Source organism: Pseudophryne corroboree, chromosome 8 (genome assembly GCF_028390025.1).
Source record: "Pseudophryne corroboree isolate aPseCor3 chromosome 8, aPseCor3.hap2, whole genome shotgun sequence".
Lineage (NCBI taxonomy): Eukaryota > Metazoa > Chordata > Amphibia > Anura > Myobatrachidae > Pseudophryne > Pseudophryne corroboree.
In genome coordinates, this window is record NC_086451.1 from 447,407,081 (window position 1) to 447,420,603 (window position 13,523).

General features: G+C 56.2%; 1 protein-coding gene across 1 annotated transcript in view; it reads right to left on the reverse strand.

Moving 5' to 3' along the window:
• The window catches only part of LOC134949561 (H-2 class I histocompatibility antigen, Q9 alpha chain-like), a 240,076-nt gene that overhangs the window by 119,214 nt on the left and 107,339 nt on the right, over positions 1–13,523 (reverse strand). The window lies entirely within an intron of this gene.

Here is a 13,523-nt window from a genome sequence, read left to right on the forward strand (position 1 = left end):
CCTCTGCGATAGCACCCAACATATTCCGCCCCGCACTATGACAGCACCCTCAAATAGTCAGACTACCGCATGTGCCCCCCGCCGCAAATAGGAGGCAAATGTAATGATGACTCCTGAGGGCGCCCTCACGGCCTCTCCTCACAGCCCTGATGCACCTCCTCTAGGCCTATCCTCATAGCCCTGATGCACCTCCTCTAGGCCTCTCCTCATAGCCCTGATGCACCTCCTCTAGGCCTCTCCTCATAGCCCTGATGCACCTCCTCTAGGCCTCTCCTCATAGCCCTGATGCACCTCCTCTAGGCCTCTCCTCATAGCCCTGATGCACCTCCTCTAGGCCTCTCCTCATAGCCCTGATGCACCTCCTCTAGGCCTCTCCTCACAGCCCTGATGCACCTCCTCTAGGCCTCTCCTCATAGCCCTGATGCACCTCCTCTAGGCCTCTCCTCATAGCCCTGATGCACCTCCTCTAGGCCGGACTAGAGAGTTTGTAGACCCCCATCCTGACAAGGAGAAGAGGAGGAGCAGCGCCGGCCGTGACAGGAATCGCAGGCACCGTGGAGAACACCCTGCCTACCTGTAGGACCCTGGAAGTACTGTGCGGAGGATGGTGCTGACAGGAGCCCAGGGCAGAGAAGAGATCCCCAGCAGAGGACCAAGAGACGACCACAGCTGGCGGACCTCGGACGGCGAGACCTGGGACAAAGAGCGCAACCCAGTGCGGTGCTCAGCATCCCGGGCCGCACTGAATATCCGAGAGCCAGTCGTAGGTGGCAGAAGAGCAGCATCTTGAGGTGAGACACTGTTTAAGCCCTTCCGCTGTAATACTCTGCCTAATTGAGTAAAGTAGGGGGTAGGCTCCCCTGTGTTTTTTTCTTTGCTGCCAGTATACAGTTAATAAGGGGGTAGGATTCCCCATGTCCCCAGTGCCTGCATTATGCTAAAGTTTAAAGGAGCAGATTCACCTGTTATCCTCTTCCCCATTTAACTTATGAAGGAGATAGGCTCCCCTTCTCCTGGTGAGTGCAGGGAACATCGGCTCACCAGGCAATGGAACATCTCAGCTGCAGCAGCTGCCTCCTTACACACACAGTGGGAGGCTGGTAGCTAGCTGCATGTAGGGGACACTGCAGTGGTAGCGCGTAGCTCCTTTCCAGCAATTCTTATGGTGGCGCTCTGAGAGGTGAGGAGCATGGTATCCGGCTAAGGGTAAAATAGTGTCTACAAGTTACCCCTCCCTAAGTCATCTGGCAGCAGCGAGGTGTGTCTGTATCACATATGCCTGGTAGGGAAGGGGGGGGGGGGGCTTTTGTAGGTAGCCTATAATAAATGGTGCTGGCTTGTCACAGCACTCCCTGTCCTGATAACCGCAGCGGGTGTTTGTGTGATCAGCATGAGGGTGGGGTGGGGTGGCGGGAGAATGATGGTGGCTGTGCTTTCTGCTTATAGAGGGGTCCGGGTGGCTGTGCTCTTTTTCATTGGTTCTGTAACCAATTTTTTGTAAACCCCCCTTTCAAAATCCTGCGTTTGACACTGGTCCTGGGTGTCAGAAATATTACACTTTATTTGTCAGTGTTTTAGAGAACTCTAGCGGGATATTTGGGGGATAAAGGACACCCCCAAATAGTAAGCATCACCCTCACACTCGTGTACGATGGAGGAACCGCAGCAGGTACCTCCAGTTCTGACAGCAGCCACAACCCCCATAGGTCAGATTTGTCTGAAGATGCCGTCATCCGCTGTAGCCTATTAGCTACAATACAATGGCCGCCACACGTGTATGGTCAGCAGACAGCGCATGCACAGGAGTAACAGAGGAGAGAAGAAACTGCTGATGAGGTCACTACACCCTGACACATGGCGGGGACGGGCTGGAATGTCGCTGTCTGTGTATACTGATACATTCCGGCGTTATTATCATTTACCACAATGTGATTTTATCCGATATCGCGCCCAGATCGCACTGACAATGTGATTATTGGTAAATGGGCCCCTAATGATGACGCTCATCTCCCTGTACCCGCCGTCATAAGACGTCATATTGTTATTCTTCCCTGTTCTCTTCTCAGTGACTAATGACTGGCAGTAAGTGTAATGACAGGTAACGAGCTGCTGGATGCACAGCACCTATAGGTGACACATTGCCTGCAGCCCTGACTGGAAGAGCCTGTTATTAAGGACAAGACGGCGGCCATTTTATGCCTGGAGCTGTGTTATATGACTCATCACTCCTGTACCTTGTGGTGCTGCTGCGCCTCTCACCTCCCTGTAAGCTGACGACATGTCATCCGATCCGACCAACATGTTGGGTACATTGTCTAGTGTGTACCCACTATGTTGGATACGATGCGCGCTCCTGCGGGTTGTCAGCGATATCCTCCATCGGCCCTACATGCAGGGACGCTGGGGGATGTCGTTAGTGCCGAATACAGCATGGCCCCCACTATCGCTCCCCGCATCTGTACCTGTGTATGCACCTGGCTCCCCCGTCGGGTCCTGTCGCTGCCGATGGCGCTGGGTACACACATTGTGTTGTATGTACCCAGCTTTACACTTGCACCTTGTATGGACTCTCTGCACCACATGAGATGGGGGATTAATATTCTAATATATTACATCATTACACAGCGCTCATCAGAGGAGAGAGGAAATACAATGTCTCAGTGTCCTACATGGCTGAGCTCCGAGTGTTCCCCACAGCCCAGGAAGAGAGGAGGCTGCGTCTGGGTGCACCAGTCAGGCAGAGGGGAGGCAGGACAGGGGAGTACATGGGCAGACAGAAGCAGGAATTATGGGAGACAGGGGAGACACAAAGACAGAGGGGCTTATTTATCATTGATGCCATCTGCAATGTGATCTGGGCAGGATATTAGAGGAGAATGTGATCACATCGGGTGATGTATCACCCAGCAAGAGGCAGGGACAGACGCCATCCCTGTGATGTGCGGTATTGAGGCTGCTGCACATGCTGGAGAACCCTGCCGGAACTACAGCCCCGATCTGTAACCCAGAGGCTACAACGGGCTACCACTATCTGAAGATGGCGGTAGCTGCGGGGAACAAGCTCGGGGGGAACGCTTCACACAGTCTGGATATTGGTAAATCTGGCAGCATCGTATTCCCCATAGAAATCTATGGGGGATGCGGCTGCCGGTGGCAATGGAGGGATTGCAGCCACAAATATTGGCTGATAAATGGGCCCCAGAGACAGACATGTGCTTGGGCAGACAGATGAATAGATACGGGGTACAGCCGACATGGGAGGTGGCAGATAAGGGATAGGTGACACATTATATAGACCTCTCAGGAGAGATGATATAATAGCACAGGGGTAGGTAGGATCCTCTCTGTATTACATGCACCAAGATAGAAATGTCACTGACATGTTAACAAATGCCATAACATCGTCATTGCCCCCACAGCGGGGAGAGAGCGCAGGCCGCCCCAGAGCTATAACATCGTCATTGCCCCCACAGCGGGGAGAGAGCGCAGACCGCCCCAGACCTATAAAATCGTCACTACCCCCACAGCGGGGAGAGAGTGCAGGCCGCCCCAGAGCTATAACATCGTCATTGCCCCCACAGCGGGGAGAGAGAGCAGGCCGCCCCAGAGCTATAACATCGTCATTGTCTCCACAACGGGAAGAGAGCACAGGCCGCCCCAGAGCTATAACATCGTCATTACCCCCACAGCGGGGAGAGAGCGCAGGCCGCCCCAGAGCTATAACATCATCACTGCCCCCACAGCGGGGAGAAAACGCATGCTGCCCCAGAGCTATAACATCGTCATTGTCTCCACAGCGGGAAGAGAGCACAGGCCGCCCCAGACAATAACATCGTCATTGTCTCCACAGCGGGAAGAGAGCACAGGCCACCCCAGAGCTATAACATTGTCATTACCCCCACAACGGGGAGAGAGCGCAGGCCGCTCCAGAGCTATAACATCGTCATTACCCCCACAACGGGGAGAGAGCGCAGGCCGCTCCAGAGCTATAACATCGTCATTGCCTCCACAACGGGGAGAGAGCGCAGGCCGCACCAGAGCTATAACATCGTCATTACCCCCACAGCGGGGAGAGAGCGCAGGCCGCTCCAGAGCTATAACATCGTCATTACCCCCACAACGGGGAGAGAGCGCAGGCCGCTCCAGAGCTATAACATCGTCATTACCCCCACAGCGGGGAGAGAGCGCAGGCCGCCCAGAGCTATAACATCGTCACTGCCCCCACAGCGGGGAGAGAGCGCAGGCCACCCCAGAGCTATAACATAGTCATTGTCCCCACAGCGGGGAGAGAGCGCAGGCCGCCCCAGAGCTATAACATCGTCATTACCCCCACAGCGGGGAGAGAGCGCAGGCCGCCCAGAGCTATAACATCGTCATTACCCCCACAGCGGGGAGAGCGCGCAGGCCGCCCCAGAGCAATAACATCGTCATTGCCCCCACAGCGGGGAGAGAGCGCAGGCTGCACCAGAGCTATAACATCGTCATTACCCCCACAGCGGGGAGAGAGCGCAGGCCGCCCCAGAGCTATAACATCGTCATTACCCCCACAGCGGGGAGAGAGCACAGGCCGCCCAGAGCTATAACATCTTCATTACCACCACAGCGGGGAGAGAGCGCAGGCCGCCCAGAGTTATAACATCATCATTACCCCCACAGCGGGGAGAGAGCACAGGCCACCCCAGAGCTATAACATCGTCATTACCACCACAGCGGGGAGAGAGCGCAGGCCGCCCAGAGTTAAAACATCGTCATTGCCTCCACAGCGGGGAGAGAGCGCAGGCCGCCCCAGAGCTATAACATCGTCATTACCCCCACAGCAGGGAGAGAGCACAGGCCGCCCCAGAGCTATAACATCATCACTGCCCCCACAGCGGGGAGAGAGCGCAGGCCGCCCCAGAGCTATAACATCGTCACTGCCCCCACAGCAGGGAGAGAGTGCAGGCCGCCCCAGAGCTATAACATCGTCATTATCCCCACAACGGGGAGAGAGCGCAGGCCGCCCCAGAGCTATAACATCGTCATTACCCCCACAGCGGGGAGAGAGCGCAGGCCGCCCCAGAGCTATAACATCGTCATTACCCCCACAGCGGGGAGAGAGCGCAGGCCGCCCAGAGCTATAACATCGTCATTGCCTCCACAGCGGGGAGAGAGCGCAGGCCGCCCCAGAGCTATAACATCGTCATTACCCCCACAGCAGGGAGAGAGCACAGGCCGCCCCAGAGCTATAACATCATCACTGCCCCCACAGCGGGGAGAGAGCGCAGGCCGCCCCAGAGCTATAACATCGTCACTGCCCCCACAGCAGGGAGAGAGCACAGGCCGCCCAGAGCTATAACATCTTCATTACCACCACAGCGGGGAGAGAGCGCAGGCCGCCCAGAGTTATAACATCGTCATTACCCCCACAGCGGGGAGAGAGCACAGGCCGCCCAGAGCTATAACATCTTCATTACCACCACAGCGGGGAGAGAGCGCAGGCCGCCCAGAGTTATAACATCGTCATTGCCTCCACAGCGGGGAGAGAGCGCAGGCCGCCCCAGAGCTATAACATCGTCATTACCCCCACAGCAGGGAGAGAGCACAGGCCGCCCCAGAGCTATAACATCGTCATTACCCCCACAGCGGGGAGAGAGCGCAGGCCGCCCAGAGCTATAACATCGTCATTGCCTCCACAGCGGGGAGAGAGCGCAGGCCGCCCCAGAGCTATAACATCGTCATTACCCCCACAGCAGGGAGAGAGCACAGGCCGCCCCAGAGCTATAACATCATCACTGCCCCCACAGCGGGGAGAGAGCGCAGGCCGCCCCAGAGCTATAACATCGTCACTGCCCCCACAGCAGGGAGAGAGCACAGGCCGCCCAGAGCTATAACATCTTCATTACCACCACAGCGGGGAGAGAGCGCAGGCCGCCCAGAGTTATAACATCGTCATTACCCCCACAGCGGGGAGAGAGCACAGGCCGCCCAGAGCTATAACATCTTCATTACCACCACAGCGGGGAGAGAGCGCAGGCCGCCCAGAGTTATAACATCGTCATTGCCTCCACAGCGGGGAGAGAGCGCAGGCCGCCCCAGAGCTATAACATCGTCATTACCCCCACAGCAGGGAGAGAGCACAGGCCGCCCCAGAGCTATAACATCATCACTGCCCCCACAGCGGGGAGAGAGCGCAGGCCGCCCCAGAGCTATAACATCGTCACTGCCCCCACAGCAGGGAGAGAGTGCAGGCCGCCCCAGAGCTATAACATCGTCATTATCCCCACACCGGGGAGAGAGCGCAGGCCGCCCCAGAGCTATAACATCGTCATTACCCCCACAGCGGGGAGAGAGCGCAGGCCGCCCCAGAGCTATAACATCGTCATTACCCCCACAGCGGGGAGAGAGCGCAGGCCGCCCAGAGCTATAACATCGTCATTGCCTCCACAGGGGGGAGAGAGCGCAGGCCGCCCAGAGCTATAACATCGTCATTGCCCCCACAGCGGGGAGAGAGCGCAGGCCGCCCAGAGCTATAACAGTCATTACCCCCACAGCGGGGAGAGAGCTCAGGCCACTCCAGAGCTATAACATCGTCATTGCCTCCACAGCGGGGAGAGAGCGCAGGCCGCTCAGAGCTATAACATCGTCAATGCCCCCACAGCGGGGAGAGAGCGCAGGCCACCCCAGAGCTATAACATCGTCACTGCCCCCATAGCGGGGAGAGAGCCCAGGCCGCCCCAGAGCTATAACATCGTCATTACCCCCACAGCGGGGAGAGAGCGCAGGCCGCCCAGAGCTATAACATCGTCACTGCCCCCACAGCGGGGAGAGAGCGCAGGCCGCCCCAGAGCTATAACATCGTCATTGTCCCCACAGAGAGGAGAAAGTGCAGGCCGCCCCAGAGCTATAACATCGTCTTTGTCCCCACAGCGGGGAGAGAGCGCAGGCCGCCCAGAGTTATAACATCGTCATTACCCCCACAGCGGGGTTAGAGCGCAGGCCGCCCAGAGCTATAACATCGTCAATGCCCCCACAGCGGGGAGAGAGCGCAGGCCACCCCAGAGCTATAACATCGTCACTGCCCCCACAGCGGGGAGAGAGCCCAGGCCGCCCCAGAGCTATAACATCGTCATTACCCCCACAGCGGGGAGAGAGCGCAGGCCGCCCAGAGCTATGACATCGTCACTGCCCCCACAGCGGGGAGAGAGCGCAGGCCGCCCCAGAGCTATAACATCGTCATTGTCCCCACAGAGAGGAGAAAGCGCAGGCCGCCCCAGAGCTATAACATCGTCTTTGTCCCCACAGCGGGGAGAGAGCGCAGGCCGCCCAGAGTTATAACATCGTCATTACCCCCACAGCGAGGAGAGAGCGCAGGCCGCAAGAGCTATAACATCGTCATTGCCCCCACAGCGGGGAGAGAGCGCAGGCCGCCCCAGAGCTATAACATCGTCATTACCCCCACAGCGGGGAGAGAGCACAGGCCGCCCAGAGCTATAACATCTTCATTACCACCACAGCGGGGAGAGAGCGCAGGCCGCCCAGAGTTATAACATCATCATTACCCCCACAGCGGGGAGAGAGCACAGGCCACCCCAGAGCTATAACATCGTCATTACCACCACAGCGGGGAGAGAGCGCAGGCCGCCCAGAGTTATAACATCGTCATTGCCTCCACAGCGGGGAGAGAGCGCTGGCCGCCCCAGAGCTATAACATCGTCATTACCCCCACAGCAGGGAGAGAGCACAGGCCGTCCCAGAGCTATAACATCATCACTGCCCCCACAGCGGGGAGAGAGCGCAGGCCGCCCCAGAGCTATAACATCGTCACTGCCCCCACAGCAGGGAGAGAGTGCAGGCCGCCCCAGAGCTATAACATCGTCATTATCCCCACAACGGGGAGAGAGCGCAGGCCGCCCCAGAGCTATAACATCGTCATTACCCCCACAGCGGGGAGAGAGCGCAGGCCGCCCCAGAGCTATAACATCGTCATTACCCCCACAGCGGGGAGAGAGCGCAGGCCGCCCAGAGCTATAACATCGTCATTGCCTCCACAGCGGGGAGAGAGCGCAGGCCGCCCCAGAGCTATAACATCGTCATTACCCCCACAGCAGGGAGAGAGCACAGGCCGCCCCAGAGCTATAACATCATCACTGCCCCCACAGCGGGGAGAGAGTGCAGGCCGCCCCAGAGCTATAACATCGTCACTGCCCCCACAGCAGGGAGAGAGCACAGGCCGCCCAGAGCTATAACATCTTCATTACCACCACAGCGGGGAGAGAGCGCAGGCCGCCCAGAGTTATAACATCGGCATTACCCCCACAGCGGGGAGAGAGCACAGGCCGCCCAGAGCTATAACATCTTCATTACCACCACAGCGGGGAGAGAGCGCAGGCCGCCCAGAGTTATAACATCGTCATTGCCTCCACAGCGGGGAGAGAGCGCAGGCCGCCCCAGAGCTATAACATCGTCATTAACCCCACAGCATGGAGAGAGCACAGGCCGCCCCAGAGCTATAACATCATCACTGCCCCCACAGCGGGGAGAGAGCGCAGGCCGCCCCAGAGCTATAACATCGTCACTGCCCCCACAGCAGGGAGAGAGTGCAGGCCGCCCCAGAGCTATAACATCGTCATTATCCCCACAACGGGGAGAGAGCGCAGGCCGCCCCAGAGCTATAACATCGTCATTACCCCCACAGCGGGGAGAGAGCGCAGGCCGCCCCAGAGCTATAACATCGTCATTACCCCCACAGCGGGGAGAGAGCGCAGGCCGCCCAGAGCTATAACATCGTCATTGCCTCCACAGGGGGGAGAGAGCGCAGGCCGCCCAGAGCTATAACATCGTCATTGCCCCCACAGCGGGGAGAGAGCGCAGGCCGCCCAGAGCTATAACAGTCATTACCCCCACAGCGGGGAGAGAGCTCAGACCACTCCAGAGCTATAACATCGTCATTGCCTCCACAGCGGGGAGAGAGCGCAGGCCGCCCAGAGCTATAACATCGTCAATGCCCCCACAGCGGGGAGAGAGCGCAGGCCACCCCAGAGCTATAACATCGTCACTGCCCCCACAGCGGGGAGAGAGCCCAGGCCGCCCCAGAGCTATAACATCGTCATTACCCCCACAGCGGGGAGAGAGCGCAGGCCGCCCAGAGCTATAACATCGTCACTGCCCCCACAGCGGGGAGAGAGCGCAGGCCGCCCCAGAGCTATAACATCGTCATTGTCCCCACAGAGAGGAGAAAGCGCAGGCCGCCCCAGAGCTATAACATCGTCTTTGTCCCCACAGCGGGGAGAGAGCGCAGGCCGCCCAGAGTTATAACATCGTCATTACCCCCACAGCGGGGTTAGAGCGCAGGCCGCCCCAGAGCTATAACATCGTCCTTGTCCCCACAGAGAGGAGAAAGCGCAGGCCGCCCTGAGCTATAACATCGTCATTACTCCCACAGCGAGGAGAGAGTGCAGGCCGCAAGAGCTATAACATCGTCATTACCCCCACAGCGGGGAGAGAGCGCAGGCCGCCCCAGAGCTATAACATCGTCATTACCCCCACAACGGGGAGAGAGCGCAGGCCACCCAGAGCTATAACATCGTCATTACCCCCACAGCGAGGAGAGAGCGCAGGCCGCCCAGAGCTATAACATCGTCATTACCCCCACAACGGGGAGAGAGCGCAGGCCGCCCCAGAGCTATAACATCGTCATTACCCCCACAGCGGGGAGAGAGTGCAGGCCACCCCAGAGCTATAACATCGTCACTGCCCCCACAGCGGGGAGAGAGCGCAGGCAACCCCAGAGCTATAACATCGTCACTACCCCCACAACGGGGAGAGAGCGCAGGCCGCCCCAGAGCTATAACATCGTCACTGCCCCCACAGCGGGGAGAGAGCGCAGGCCACCCCAGAGCTATAACATCGTCACTGCCCCCACAACGGGGAGAGAGCGCAGGCCGCCCAGAGCTATAACATCGTCATTACCCCCACAGGGGGAGAGAGCGCAGGCCGCCCAGAGCTATAACATCGTCATTACCCCCACAACGGGGAGAGAGCGCAGGCCGCCCAGAGCTATAACATCGTCATTACCCCCACAACGGGGAGAGAGCGCAGGCCGCCCAGAGCTATAACATCGTCATTACCCCCACAACGGGGACAGAGTGCAGGCCGCCCAGAGCTATAACATCGTCATTACCCCCACAACGGGGACAGAGTGCAGGCCGCCCAGAGCTATAACATAGTCATTACCCCCACAACGGGGACAGAGTGCAGGCCGCCCAGAGCTATAACATCGTCATTACCCCCACAACGGGGAGAGAGCGCAGGCCGCCCAGAGCTATAACATCGTCATTACCCCCACAACGGGGAGAGAGCGCAGGCCGCCCCAGAGCTATAACATCGTATTTCATACTTTACAATCCACATCAACTACAATTGGGAACGGTAAACTTTCCTGAACCGTGGCGAGTGAAGCGAGCCATGCAAGGGAACGCGGTGCACTAATTGGGGTTCCCCGTCACTTTACGAAGAAAACGACACCAAAAAAAACAAAAAAAACTCCTGTCCACCTTTTGACCTGCCGACCTAGTACATGTCGAACTAATGGCCATGTCGACTAATAGTAGTCAACCTAATGACTGTCGACCTAAGTGGTGTCCCATACCCGTGTGTACCCAGCTTCCAGCAGCTGCATAGACACGGTGTAATGCACAGTACTATATTATATAATTACTAATGATATCTAATATATGTATTTATTTTATCCTAGTTGCTGGGGATTAATTGGTTACTTTGCGCTTGTTGGCCTGATATAAATTTGTTTTAAAAAATGAAGTAATTTTATCCAGTAGCTTTTACAGCTGTATAATAACATTTATATGTATTCTTTATAATACTGATGTGACTGAGCAATCACCGCTAACAACGTATGTAATACCAACACGCTGCAAAGAACATTCTATCTCTGCTGATTTATGCTGTCTGTCTGGTAGGAGCTGCAGGAGGCGATCAGGGGCGGCTGTGGAACTGGGCAACCAGGCAGGAGGGAGAGTGTCCTGCTGATGGAACCCAGGCTGATGCTGTAGGTGTAACACTGATGGAACCCTGGCTGATAGGTGTCCCGCTGATGGAACCCAGGCTGATACTGTAGGTGTAACGCTGATGGAACCCAGGCTGATACTGTAGGTGTAACGCTGATGGAACCCAGGCTGATACTGTAGGTGTAACGCTAATGGAAACCAGGCTGATAGGTGTAACGCTGATGGAACCCAGGCTGATGCTATAGGTGCCCCGCTGATGGAACCCAGGCTGATGCTATAGGTGTCCCGCTGATGGAACCCAGGCTGATAGATGTAACGCTGATGGAACCCAGGCTGATAAATGTAACGCTGATGGAACGCAGGCTGATAGGTGTCCCGCTGATGGTACCCAGGCTGATAGGTGTCCCGCTAATGGAACCCAGGCTGATAGATGTGACGCTGATGGAACCCAGGCTGATAGATGTGACGCTGATGGAACCCAGGCTGATGGGCTTAACGCTGATGGAACCCAGGCTGATAGGTGTAATGCTGATGGAACCCAGGCTGATAAGTGTAAAGCTGATGGAACCCAGGCTGATAAGTGTAATGCTGATGGAACCCAGGCTGATAAGTGTAATGCTGATGGAACCCAGGCTGATAGGTGTAATGCTGATGGAACCCAGGCTGATAAGTGTAAAGCTGATGGAACCCAGGCTGATAAGTGTAATGCTGATGGAACCCAGGCTGATAAGTGTAATGCTGATGGAACCCAGGCTGATAGGTGTAACGCTGATGGAACCCAGGCTGATAGGTGTAACGCTGGCTGCACACCTAAAGATTATCTTCCCACTAGCCAGATGGTTGTCTGGTTGGAATGTAAATCTGGTAATATATGTGAGTACACGACAAGTGACCATTTGCTCCCAAAAAGCAGAAAACAGACAAAACCAGTTGCTCAGATAATTTATTTAAATCTGATATCATCAACTTGTCTGTGTGACCGTTTCTGTCCATTATCTGGTGTATGGGAGAACACGGACAATTGGCATTTGCTCCCACACATTGCCAGATTTTTATTGCAATCAGCTCACTAGTTGGTTTGCTGGGAAAATAATCTGTAGATGTGTGGCCAGCTGAGTACACCATTATCCAGAGCCCAGGATCATCTCTCTCTAACACCAGATTATTCCAGGAACACAGTGGTCTGAGGTCAGATGCACAGACGGGTAATGAGGGTCAATATTCCTCAGGGCAGAGCCCCTTCCCCAGTAATCCCCTCTGACCCTACAGCAGATGTGACTGGCCCAAGCTCGGACTGGGTCACCAGGGAGCCGGTGAACTCACCGGTAGGCCCGGCCGAGTAGTAGCCACGCCCACTTTTGTGTGAGGGCGGGGCTGCGCTCTCACCCTCTGCTCCCGTCCCAGCCACAGGAGCAGCAGCCAGCCCAGCAGATGATCGATCCCGGGCGGCGGCGGTGATGGCAAAGCTGGACTGAGGAGCACGCTGCGCTCTCTTCCCCGGCTCTCAGCCATAGCAGCAGAGCAGCAGCCAGCAGGTGATCCCGGGCAGCGGCGGTGTTAGCAGAGCTGGACTGAGGGGAGGAGAGGAGCGCGCTGCGCTCTCCTCCCCGGCGCTCAGCCATAGGAGCAGCAGCCAGCAGGTGATCCCGGGCGGCTGCAGTGTGTTTTTTATCTTTCCAAACACTTCAGACACTCCTCTCCCACAAGCCTAAATATTGATGAAGTACATGACGCATCTGCATACAAGTGCATGCCCTGACATTGCAGTGATTAGGGTGTACTGCACTTTGTGAGTGTGCCCCTGTGTGTACAGGACATGATGTAATCATGCTCTATTGACATTGCAGTGATTAGGGTGTACTGCACTTTGTGAGTGTGCCCCTGTGTGTACAGGACCATGATGTAATGATGCTCTATTGACATTGCAGTGATTAGGGTGTACTGCACTTTGTGAGTGTGCCTGTGTGTACAGGACATGATGTAATCATGCTCTATTGACATTGCAGTGATTAGGGTGTACTGCACTTTGTGAGTGTGCCTGTGTGTACAGGACATGATGTAATCATGCTCTATTGACATTGCAGTGATTAGGGTGTACTGCACTTTGTGAGTGTCCCCTGTGTGTACAGGACCATGATGTAATGATGCTCTATTGACATTGCAGTGATTAGGGTGTACTGCACTTTGTGAGTGTGCCCCTGTGTGTACAGGACATGATGTAATCACGCTCTATTGACATTGCAGTGATTAGGGTGTACTGCACTTTGTGAGTGTGCCCCTGTGTGTACAGGACATGATGTAATCATGCTCTATTGACATTGCAGTGATTAGGGTGTACTGCACTATGTGAGTGTGCCCGTGTGTGTACAGGACATGATGTAATCATGCTCTATTGACATTGCAGTGATTAGGGAGTACTGCACTTTGTGGGTGCGCCCCTGTGTGTACAGGACCATGATGTAATCACGCTCTATTGACATTGCAGTGATTAGGGTGTACTGCACTTTGTGAGTGAGCCCC